Source organism: Peromyscus leucopus, chromosome 4, assembly GCF_004664715.2.
Source record: "Peromyscus leucopus breed LL Stock chromosome 4, UCI_PerLeu_2.1, whole genome shotgun sequence".
In the NCBI taxonomy this organism is placed as follows: Eukaryota; Metazoa; Chordata; class Mammalia; order Rodentia; family Cricetidae; genus Peromyscus; species Peromyscus leucopus.
The window spans coordinates 60,117,157-60,129,628 of NC_051066.1; positions in this window are offsets into that span (position 1 = coordinate 60,117,157).

A 12,472-nucleotide genomic window follows, 5' to 3' on the forward strand; every position below is an offset into this window, starting at 1 on the left:
CCAGGCAGGCAGGTGACATCTAGCTATTTGTCCTGGATGGGAGAATACTGGGATCCCACTGAACCCCCTCCATGTCCCAGATCAGGATCCTATAGAAAAAAAAACAGACCATGACTCATTGGGAGGCCTCCATACATGTGTGCTGCTTTTCTGAGCAGGGTAGTTCACCCCAGTGGTCAGAGAGCTGAAGGCAACCCCAGGGTCTTGGCACATGCCTCCTGAAATAGCCCCTCAGCTCTGGAGTTCTGTAGTGAAGGTCAGGCTTTAGAATTTGGGGAAGTGGTCTGAATCTCACTGGGGCCTCGAGAATATGACCATGACCACAACTTTGAGCCAAATTTGAAGCAAGCTTTAATTAAATACTTGCCAGGAGTATGGGCTCTGACCAGGACCATTCCAGGGTTCTCAGGATCTCCTGCCCACATATCTCCCACCTACATGTGATCAAGCATGTCTGGTGCAATTGAGTCAAACAAATTAGTTTAGGGAAGTGAAAACATGTAGCTTGTTACCTCCTATAAACAACAGCTTCAGAATTTTAGGAAGTATCTGTCCTTGGGCAAGGGGCTTGCAGGTTAGCGGCATTTTTATTCCATGGATCTCTTAGACAAAGTAATTAAAACTTAAAACACAACTTTGGTTCTCACTCTAACCAAAAAAATATTAGGTGAAGGAGCAATAAAATGTTAAGTTTCAAACCTGGGCAAATGGCTCCTTGAGGTGCCTCCTTAACATATGAAAGCAGACCTGGCCCACAGGTTCTCCCAGCATCCCTCAGTCCCTACCTGTTACAGGATATGGCTACCATACCCCGGCCCCTACCCTGAACTCTGCAGCCTAGGGGGCTGTGCTGCTCTTCCCTGTTTAATCCAACCATTGTCCTTACCCATCTTTTTGTACCTTTGCCCTCGTGGCTGCTGCACCTCGTTCCCCTCTCTTCCTTCTCCCTGGCCCTCCTCCTCTCTCCAGATGGCCCGGCTCAGCCTGGTCATGTCAATTCTGGACTCTCCCAGGTGTCTCTGCCTCTGGCTATGCTCTCCCTTTTATCTACAATAAACCTTCTCCTCCACTACACCTAGGAGCAGTCATGTTCTTTCCTTTTTTTTTCTTTCCATTCATAAGGCATTTTTAATATTTGCCAAATTATAATATATCAAAATTTTTGATATTAGCAAAGTTTGGAAAAGAAGAGAAATTCTTATTTTTATACTTTTGAATTTTTAAAAATTAATTAATTTTAAACCCTGACCTCAATTTCCCCTCTCTCCTCTCTTCTCAGTCCTTCCCCCCTACCTCGCTCTATTCCCACCCCCCAATCCATTTGTCCTCAGTTTCTGTTCAGGAAAGAGCAGGTTTCCCATGAACATCAACAAAACACGGCATATCAACTTGCAGTGAGACTAAGCACCTCCTCATGTATTAAGGCTGGGCAAGGCACCCAGTATGAGGAGGAGGGTCCCAAAAGCCAATAAAAGAGTCAGAAACAGCCCCTGATCCCACTGTTAGGAGTCCCACAAGTGGACCAAGTTACACAACTGTCACATGTATGCAGAGTGCCTAGGTCAGTCCCATGCAGGCTCCCTGGTTGTCAGTTCAGTCTCTGAGTTCCTATGAGCCCAGGTTAGTTGATTCTGTGGGTTTTCCTGTGGTGTCCTTGACCCCTCTGGCTCCTACAATCCTTACTCCCCCTCTTCTGCAGGATTTCCCCAAGCTCTGCCTAATGTTTGGCTGTGGGTCTGCACCTGTTTCCATCAGTTGCTGGATGAATCCTCTGATGACTATTGGGCTAGGCACCAATCTATGAGTATAGCAGAACATCATTAGACATCATTACCTTGACATTTTTTCCCTCCAGTCATGTTTGGTTCTATCCAAGGTCTCTGCATCATCCAGCCTGTGGGCCCTGGTGCTCCAGGTGTTGTCAGGGGGTTATTTTTACACTTGGGTTAAAAGTATAAAGTATCAGTGATACTTGTATCCACTGTGTTTAAAATGTGTGCTCTTTGAAAGCAGTTCAACATCTGTGTATCCTAGATAATATCCAACTGGATGCCCATATACAAAGCATAGAACCTTCTACCTTATTTCTAAAACTTAAATTAATAAATAACAGCCCTCTATATTCCAGAAAGAGCCACTAATTGATATCCAAGATTGTCCCCACAGGATACTTGAAACTATATGTACAATATTGGGGCTATGTCAGGAAATGGCCTGAGAGGACAATCTAACAGGGAAGAAAGAAACTGAGGCATCCATTTTAAAAGACAACAGTCTTAAGAATATCTTACATTAAGCCAGATGCGTGACCAGATTCTACCAGATCAATGGTAGAATGCTTACCCAGCATGCTCCAGGCCCTGGGTTAAATCCTCAGTACTGCGGGACATCAAGAAGCTCCACCCATTGGAGAATTTCTCCCTGGGAATTTCTCCTTTGGGAATCTGCGATGTCCACTGCTGCAGGCATTTTATCGTGTTTTCTAACTTTACTTACCCAAATATTCACTAACTTCTGAAGCTTGACAATATCCCCTAGAGATATGTAAACTCCATTCATGGTCTTCCTTTCCATATGGACCCACATCATATTCCCAAGGATGAACACTAAAGTCTGACTTAAGGAGAATCTGAAAGACTAAATAGCGGTGTACACTATACCACTAGCCTCAATAGGTTTACACACAAATGTTTTACATATATTACCCCAGTTAACCCTTACTGAGGTTCTACTGATAGGAACTCTCATGACCTGCATTTTATGAGTGAGAAAAGAGAGGTGCAAAGATTTGGTAACTTCCAGGATCCTTATCTACAGAATGTCAGGACTGGGGCTTGGAGCGGGGCTCCTCTCACAGCACACATGTGCCTCCTCACGTGGCAGTTCACCTGCACTACTCTTCTTACTGCTTTCCAACTTACTGAGCCAGAAGCTCCGCTTCCCAGGGTACTACCCAGCCCAAGCTCCCAAGATGTCACCTCACAGATAGTCTGCATTCAAGATCTTGACCCCTAAGAACCTGCATCCTGACCTCAGCTTCCTGCTCTTGATCCTCCCGATCACTGCATTGGCTTTAATCCTGATGATGTCCGTTTGCGCTCTGAACCCTCTTTACTCTTCACTTTATCCCCTTTCCTGGGTACATCTGCTGTGTCAGCAGTATGCTCTTAACTGCTATGCAGCATCTCTGGTCATGTTCATCGTCTCTCACTCCTGTCTCAGCATTTTTCAAGTTGAATGTCACGAAAAGCATGCTGCTGTCCCTGGTACTCCAGAGCACTTTCCACGGCTTGGGAGAGTCAGTATGCTGGCCTGACAGTGTGAAATGTGTCTTGTTTCTCTGTGTTCATGACAACTCACACTTTACATTCATCAGCAGACAACGCTCCACTTTTTTCATGCCTGTCCTGTCCTTCAGCTCCCACACCAGTCCTGATAATCTCTGGCTTTTAAAGTCACTTTCTCATTTAACACTAAGATCCAAGACACCTGACTGCCTTTGCACAGTCTCACTTTCTGGGTCTCAGGATCTCTCTCTAACATGTTTGTTCAGTCCTTCACTCTGTCTTTCAAAGAACAGTGATTCTTTACCATGATGAGGCTCAGCCTAAAGTCTATTCTCCTTCTTCCCTACTTTTCTCTGTGATGTTATTCCCCGAGAACCTTCTTGAAGGAGTTTTCCTTTACTCTTCCTAGTTGAACCCCTGAGAATACTCTTCCTCCTTATAAATTTCTTCTCTTGACCTTGCCACACTGTCAGCTACTGCCCGGCTTTTCTCATTTTCTTTAGCATCATAGCTCCCATATTCCTATCATCACTCATTTCCTTGGTTTCTGGAGGTTTGGATTCCACCCTTGGTTTCCTTTCTAAAAACAGCTCCTTCAAAAGTCACCAGTTACCCTACACTTGGCAATACCTACAGTTTTTCTCAGGCCTTTCTGCACCATTGAGCACAGTGGAACATTCCATTCTTCTGTGCCTTTATCCTCTCTTGGAGCCAGTTACTAGACTCAGCTGCATCTCCCGCATCACTGTTCTCTCCATAGGTGTCTTTTCTGGCTTCTCTTCCTCTCATCTCTCTGAGTAAATACCTACTGTGCTCGTCAGTGCTCCTTTCCCAGTGTTCCCTCAAGGATCTCGAATGGCACCCCTGTACATATTATTCTAAATACACCGTTAGTCCAGATGCCCTTGTGTCCCTGATACCCACAACAGACTGGCCTTCAGAGGTCCTCAGTCTATAGTTTAAAATATCTACATGTGCATCTACTCTCTGTAATTTTAGAGTGGGACAGACATAGAGAAGATCCTTTAAAGAACCCTTAAGGAAGGGCGGAAGGCTGTGTCTTCCTGATGCAGCCACAGTAGTGATCATGGTAGTAGAATCCTGATGACAGCCAACATTTGGGAAGGGTTGAAGGCATGCCAGGCACCATTACATTTAAGGACTTATGGAGTCTTCACAACTGGCCTGGGGATGGAGCTCAGTTGGTAGAGTGCTGAGCTACACGCTTGAAGCACTGGGTTCCATCTGCTGCACCACAGCAAACCTCCTGTGGTATCATCATCCACCTGTAACCCCAGCACTTGGGAGGTAAAGCTATGCCCGTCAGGAGTTCAAGGTCATCCTCAGCTACATCACGAGTTTGAGGTTACCCTTGGCTGCATGCCTCAATTTTTTTTTAATTTTAATGATTTATTTATTTTTATTTTATGTGTGTTGGTGTTTTTTCTACGTGTATTTCCATGGGAGTGTGCCAGGTCCCCTGGAATGAGAGTTACAGAAAGTTATGAGCTGCCATGTGGGTGCTGGGAATTGAACTTAGGCCCTCTGGAAGAACAGCCAGTGCTCTTAACCTCTGAACCATCTCTCCAGCCCACACACCCCCTACACACACACACATACACACACACACACACACACACACACACACACATACACACACACAACTTTTTAAAAATCTTTCAATGTGAATGCTACTAACAATAGACTTTTAAAGGGTTCTATACACAGTTTGTGCCATAAAAGTTGACAACATCAATCATTAATTATTGTCCCCATTTGACAGATGAAGAAAACCAAGGTTCAGATACCCAATAAGTGACAATGCTGGTGCTGGTGTTCGACCTCATCTCTAGAAGGATGATGATGGTGATGGCTATCGTTTCTTAGCACCTGCAGCACAAAATGCATATCAATGTTATCTAACTTTTAGAAGCCTCTGACACATTAGGATACCCACTTGAGAAAGGTTAAAGAAAATCGCTGTCGCTGAGGTAATAAATCATAAATTTGCTGAGGTACTCCCCCCCCACCCCCACAGGAAGAACAAAGTGAGCTAAAAGTAGCTAGAGTCATTTACCTACAGGTCCCGCTGGCTGTTACTCAAGTCTGAGCTAATTGAGTCATCTGAGTCATGGTTGCTGTTAGGTGTCAGTCTGAAGGCTGTGGGGTGGCCAGATGAAACACTGTTTCTGGTCATGTCTGGACCAGTGACTGACTCTGTGGCCTCTGGAAGGTAGACTACCAACTTCAGTGTGGCTGCCTGTCATCTAATTCGTGAGGGACTGGAGGAGACAAAAGGTGCTGGGAGGAAGAAATGGACCCTCTCTCTCCTTCCTGCCGGCCTGCTTGAGCACAGATTGGCATCATCAGTCCTCATGGTTCTCAGTCTTCAGACTTGGACTAGACTTTGAGAGGTGCTTCGCTTGGGGGCTTCTCAGGCTCCCAATCAATCATGTGAGCCCATGTCATATAGTAAATTTATCTCTCCCCCTCCCTCCCTCGTCTTCTCCCCTCTCCATCGCTCCTGTACTGTACTTGGAGACCCTGGTTGTGCAGAGACAGGGGTCAGCTGCGTTTGCTGTCTCTCCCGATGCCTCTTGCTCTCCTCCCTCCCCTCATGCCATTCCACTCTCATGGCTCCGCTCCTTCCTTAGAAGGCTTCCTGACTCTTATCCCGGTTCAACTTGTCCAAGTAACAGCCATATTAAAAACTATCTCTTCCATGTTCTTTTTCCTTGAAACATCCACATAGTAGTGATTCCCCCTCCTTTGAATTTTCCACCACGTTTTATTTTGCTTCTCTTACTTTAATTGTTCACCATTGTTACCATTATTTATGAAGACTTTTTATTTATTTATTTATTTATTTATTTATTTATTTATTTACTTACTTATTTACTTATTTATTTACTTAATTTGGTTTTTCTAGACAGGGTTTCTCTGTGTAGCCCTGGTTGTCCTGAAACTCACTCTGTAGACCAGGCTGGCCTTGAACTCACAGAGATCTGCCTGCCTCTGCCTCCCGAGTGCTGGGATTAAAGGCATGCACCACCATCACCCAGCATCTTTTATTTTGTTGATTAGGTTATTTGTTAGGGGGGTTGCAGACATGCCGTGGTGATGTGTGTGGTGGTCAGAGGACAACAACCTGCTGGAGTTGGTTCTCTCTTCACTGTGGGATCCAGGGGCTACATTCAGATTGTCAGGCCTGGGGACAAATGCCCTTACCCAGTGAGCCGTCTTGCCAGCTCAGAACTTATTATTTTTACTGGATTTCAACCTTCTCAAGCAAAAGAAAGTATATTAGTAACTAGTAGTATATAACTTGGAGTAATCTGCTAGAACACATTGTACAAAACAGAGCTGGAAAATATGGGAACTCAAAAAAGAATGATTCTCCTTTTTAAAGTCAAAATCAAGGAAAAAAAGGGTAGCAAATTCCTATCTTTACAGAAATACCGGCTTTATTACTGATTAAAAAACAGATTGGAAAATATGACCAACTTCATCTTTTACTGAAGTAGATTTATTACCCACCTGTCACATACGATCTAGATGTGCTGAGGTGCTCCCCAGGGGCCATACCTGATTGTGCAGAGAGTAGATCCGATTGTATCCAGTTATTTATTTATTTGGTTGGTTGGTTTTTCGAGACAGGGTTTCTCTGTGTAGCTTTGGTGCCTCTCTTGGATCTTGCTCTGCAGCCTAGGCTGGCCTCGAATTCACAGAGATCCGCCTGGCTTTGCCTCCCGAGTGCGGGGATTAAAGGCATGACCCTGGTGAGACCCTATCTTTAGAACAGAAATAAAAGGAAGGGAGGGATGGAGGATGAAAAGGTGCAGTGAGTTCTCTTGGCTCTCACATCCACTCCCTCCTCCTTCCCTCCGACCACATCCACTCCTTTGTGTCAGCCTTCTATCTGCAGAAACACTTTCTACCAGGGGCTCTCAGTGGCCACACAGGACGGAGACACAGGTAGGCAGTTTTCACTGTCCTTCCTGTCCTCCATGCCAGCCTCTGCAGATTCACGTTTGATCACGTTTGATCCTGCTTCAGCCTGCCTACCAGCCTCCCCCCTACCCCACCTGCCTACCCCACCTACCTACCAGCCTCCCCCTACCCCACCTGCCTACCAGCCTCCCCCCCCCCCGCCACCTGCCTACCAGCCTCTCCCTACCCCACCTGCCTACCAGCCTCCCCCCCCCCCCCCCCCCCCCCCCCCCCCCACCTGCCTACCAGCCTCCCCCCCCCCCCCCCCCCCCCCCCCCACCTGCCTACCAGCCTCCCCCCACCCCACCTGCCTACCCCCCCCCACCTACCTATCAACCTCCCCCCACCCCACCTGCCTTACCAGCCTCTCCCCCTACCCCACCTGCCTACCAGCCTCCCCCCACCCCACCTGCCTACCAGCCTCCCCCCCACCTCCTACCACCTCCCCCCCACCCCACCTACCTACCTACCAGCCTCTCCTCCCTACCCCAACTGCCTATCAGCCTCCCCTCCCCACCTCACTTCTCTGCAGACTCCGTATCTTGTTGCAGACTCAGAGCCCCCAGCTCTTTCCCAACAGGCTTCTTAGCCTTCCCCCCTGGCCCAGATACATTCTACTGTGTGAGCCCCTGATTGTATTTCATATCCCTTATGACACAGATGCAAAATTTCTAAATAAAAACTGAATCCAGGAACACATCAAAAGGAAAACCCACCATAATCAAGTTTGATTCATCTCAGAAACACAGGGATGATGCAACATACATAAATCAATAAATATAATTTACCACATAAATATATCGAAAAACAAAACCACCGGGCAGTGGTGGCGCAGGCCTATAATCCCAGCACTCGGGAGGCAGAGGCAGGTGGATCTCTGTGAGTTCGAGGCCAACCTGGTCTACAGAGGTAGTCCGGACAGTCTCCAAATCTACAGAGAAACCCTGTCTCGAAAAGTAAAAGAAAGGAAGGAAGGAAGGAAGGAAGGAAGGAAGGAAGGAAGGAAGGAAGGAAGGAAGGAAAGAAGGAGGAAGGAAGGAAGGAAGGAAGGAAGGAAGGAAGGAAGGGAGGGAGGGAGGGAGGGAGGAAGGAAGGAAGGAAGGAAGGAAGGAAGGAAGGAAGGAAGGAAGGAAGAAAAGCAAAACCCACATGACCATCTTGTTAGATGCAGCAAAGTCCTTTGACAAGATCCAACATTGGGAGACTAGGAATACAAGGGACATACCTCAGTATATTTAAGGCAGTTTACAGCAAGCCCACAGCCAGTACCAACCTAAAGAGAGGAGCACAAAGCAATTCTCCTAAAATCACAAACAAGACAAGGATGTCCACTCTCTAGATATATTGAATAAATACTTAAAGTCTTAGCTAGAGCAATAAAACAACTGAAGGAGATTAAGGGGTACGAATAGGAAAGGAAGCTGCTGTCTTAGGGTTTCTATTGCTGTGAAGAGACAAGTGGTGGTTTGAATGCAATTGGCCCCATAATCTCATAGAGTGGCACTGTTAGGAGCTTTGGCTTTTTTGGAGTGAGTATGACCGTGTTGGAGGAAGTGTGTCACTGTCGGGGTGGGCCTCAAGGTGTCCTATGCTTAGGATACCGCCTAGTGTTTTAGTTGCTTGCAAGATGTAGCACTCTCAGCTCCTCCACCATGTCTGCTGGCACGCCGACATGCTCCCCATCATGATGATAATGGACTGAACCTCTGAAACTGTAAGTGAGCCCCCTCTGTTAAATCATTTTCTTTGTAAGAGTTGCCGTGCTGAGTTCGAGGCCAGCCTGGTCTACAGAGCTAGTTCCAGGACAGCTAAGGCTGTTCCATAGAGAAACTTTGTCCTGAGAAACAAAACAAAACAAACAAACAAAAAAGAGTTGCCATGGTCATGATGTCTCTTTACAGCAATAGACACCCTAACTAAGATCATGACCCTGGCAACGCTTACAAAGGAAAACATTTAATTGGAGCTGGTTTACGGTTTCAGAGTTTAGTCCAGTATCATCTTGGTGGGAAACATGGCAGTGTGCAGGTGCAGGCAAACATGGTTCTGGAGAAGAAGCTGAGAGTTCTACACCTTGGTCCACAGGCAACAGGAGGTGAACTGTGTATCATACTGGGCATAATTTGAGCATATATAAGACCTCAAAGCCCGCCTCCACAGTGACAGCCTTCCTCCAACAAAGCCACACCTCCTAATAATGCCACTCCCTATGAAGGCCATTTTCTTTCAAACTACCACACAAGCAGGCACAATACATTTTCAGGTGATATGATTCTATACATAAAAGACCCTAAAAACTCGACCAGGAAATTTAGACCAGGTATCTATCTGTCTGTCTGTCTATCTTCTGCCTGTTTGTCTGTCTATCTATCTATCTACCTATCATCTACCTATTTATTAAGTGAAAGAAAGAACACAAAGTTAGATGAGTGGGAAGGTAAAGGAGGATCTCAGGGGAGTTGAGGAACAGAAAAGAATATGATCAAAATACATTGTGTAAAGTTTTCAAAGGATAAGTAAAAATAATAATTTTTAAAAAGAATCTGGAGAAAACTGAAAGGGCATTCTATCTTCTCTTAACACTAGTCAAGAGTTGTAGAACAAGGAACAGCAAATGAGTGGATTATGGAAGAACACAATCTTAGAGATGTCCTGGAATGCAATTCTGATGACAGTAATGACGACAACATGTGCTGCACTTTACAATAAGCAAGGGCACCATTGAAACCTTTCCTCTACGTTCAGCTATCACCCCTAGTTAACTCTGAAAAAAATGTACTCTTGATATTATCTACTGTTTGAGTAAGAAGAGCTGAAAAGGTTGGCCAGTCACACAGCTGCTGAGCTGCTGAGCTAGACTACAAAGATTGCCACCCTCTGTGACCCAGTTGTTTGTTGTGGAAAATATTAGTGGCCATATCCTTTACGTTATGCTATATGAATACCCCAACCCACACTCCATTTCTCCTCCCACAGCAACTTTAAAAGTGCATAGCTTCTTTTTGTTATGAATGAGTTATTATTGGTTTGCCTATTATTGTATGAGCACACAATTAGATGGTTACATTATGATGAAACCTTAGTTTGCCAGAACCTTGATGGCCTTCTGCAACAGCACCCTATAGTAAAGAGCATCCTCTATTTCTAATTTTCATTGTTTTTCTATTTTAAAAAATTTTAAGTAATGAAATTTATGCAAGAGAATTTTATTATATATGCATATATGAGAATACATACAAGGGCAGACATACACATATATATTTATATATATACATCTATATTTTCTCTATTCCTACTCCCTAATCCATGTAGGTATTGCTTTTTCTTTTAGAAATTCAGTTTACAGGGTTGGAGAGATAGCTCAGTAATTAAGAGTACTGGCTGCTTTTCCAGAGACTCTAGATTGGATTCCCAGTACCTACATGGCAGCTCACAATCATCTGTAAGTCCATTTCTAGGGGATTCCATGCTTCCTCTGGATTCTGGAGCACACAATTTTTTTTTTAAGTTTAGTTTATGAAATTATGCCACTTGGACTAGTAACACTCCCCCTAAGAACCACAGACTAACCAAACCCCAGCACCAGGCATGAGAAACCCCCTTGAACTAGTAATACGCCCCCTAAGAACCACAGACTAACCAAACCCCAGCACCAGGCATGAGAAACCCCCTTAGACTAGTAACGTTCCCCCTAAGAACCACAGACTAACAAACCCCCAGCACCAGACATGAGAAACCCCCTTGTCGGTTGTTAGTTAACAATATTAACTATTGCTCTTGCCCTTGGTTGTTTTCCAGGGGTTGAAGGTAAGTACCTATTGCTGAAGACACCATGCACTTTGAACACAGGACTCAGAGGATCCAAAGTGGATCTGACCTGAAAGCCTCCTCTCCCTGGATTAGCTTTCATAGTACTCAGACTATCTATTCAAGCTGCCAAGGAAGAAAAGTGACCAATGGTTCTACCCAGCTGTGACTCTTACGACCAGAATGACAAGATATGACACTTATATCTTGGAATTCAAGAGACTGCTCAATAAGCGGGAAATCACGCCTGATACTAGAAATGGAGCCAGCTTTTAGGACTAGCAAGATCTTGGATCTGCTACCACTACTGCCACTTTCCTAAATCAGCAGAACACCTAACTGCATTCTAAATACTTATTCTTGGACCCCCAGATAAGTGTAGCTCTTACTCCTCATCAAAGAAACTTCTCTTTGCAAAAGATGGAGACTATTCTAGAAAGCCACAGCTGGTCAAAATGCAGAGCACAACCGATCATGACATGCCCAGTTCCAATGAATACATCTCCAATACAACTTCTGCACCTAAAGCTCAGTGAACATTTCATTAAGGTGAAGAGGAAAGATTTGGAGAGACAGAGGACTGGAAAATCTGCTATGAGACTGTGTCTCCTAGAAATTACAGGGATGCTTCACCTGTGATGCCTGTGCCTGTTAGTTTTATATCAACTATAGTCACTTTTAAGGGGGAACCTCAATTGAGAAAGTGTCCTTACCAGATTGGTCTGTGGGAAAGCCTGTGAGGCATTTTCTTAATTGATGATTGATGTGGGAGGGCCCAGCTCACTGTGGGCAGTGGTCCTGGGTGCTGTGAGGAAGCAGACTGAGCAAGCCACTCAGCAGCATTCCTCCATGGCCTCTGTGTCAGTTCCTGCCTCCAGATTCCTGCCCTGGATGATGGACTTCAAACTGTAAGGTGAAATAAATCCTTTCCTTCTCAAGTTGCTTTTTGGTCATGGTGTTTTATCACAGTAATAGAAATCCTAACTAAGTCAATACCTCAACAACATGGCTGTCCAAACAAGATCAGAATAAGGACAACAACCGACATGCTCACTGCATTGTGGGGGAGGGGATCTCTAGGCTCCTGCCCCTAGACAAAGAACTACAAGTGACTAAGGAATGCTGAGAGATGGAGAAATCAGTTTTCCCAGAGTTGATTGATTATCCAGTACCAAGTGGTCAGCCCTTAAATCGCATACATACAAGTAACAATAAGCAGAATCAGCAGGTTGTAGTGATATGTATTCATACACTTATGTAACAATAACAAAGAACGAAAGGACATCACTTTGTGGGGGCGGGGAGAAATTACTGGAAAGAGGAAAGGGAAGAGGGAAATTATGTAATTATATTTTCATTTTTAAGCATTTTAAATTCGGGGCATATTT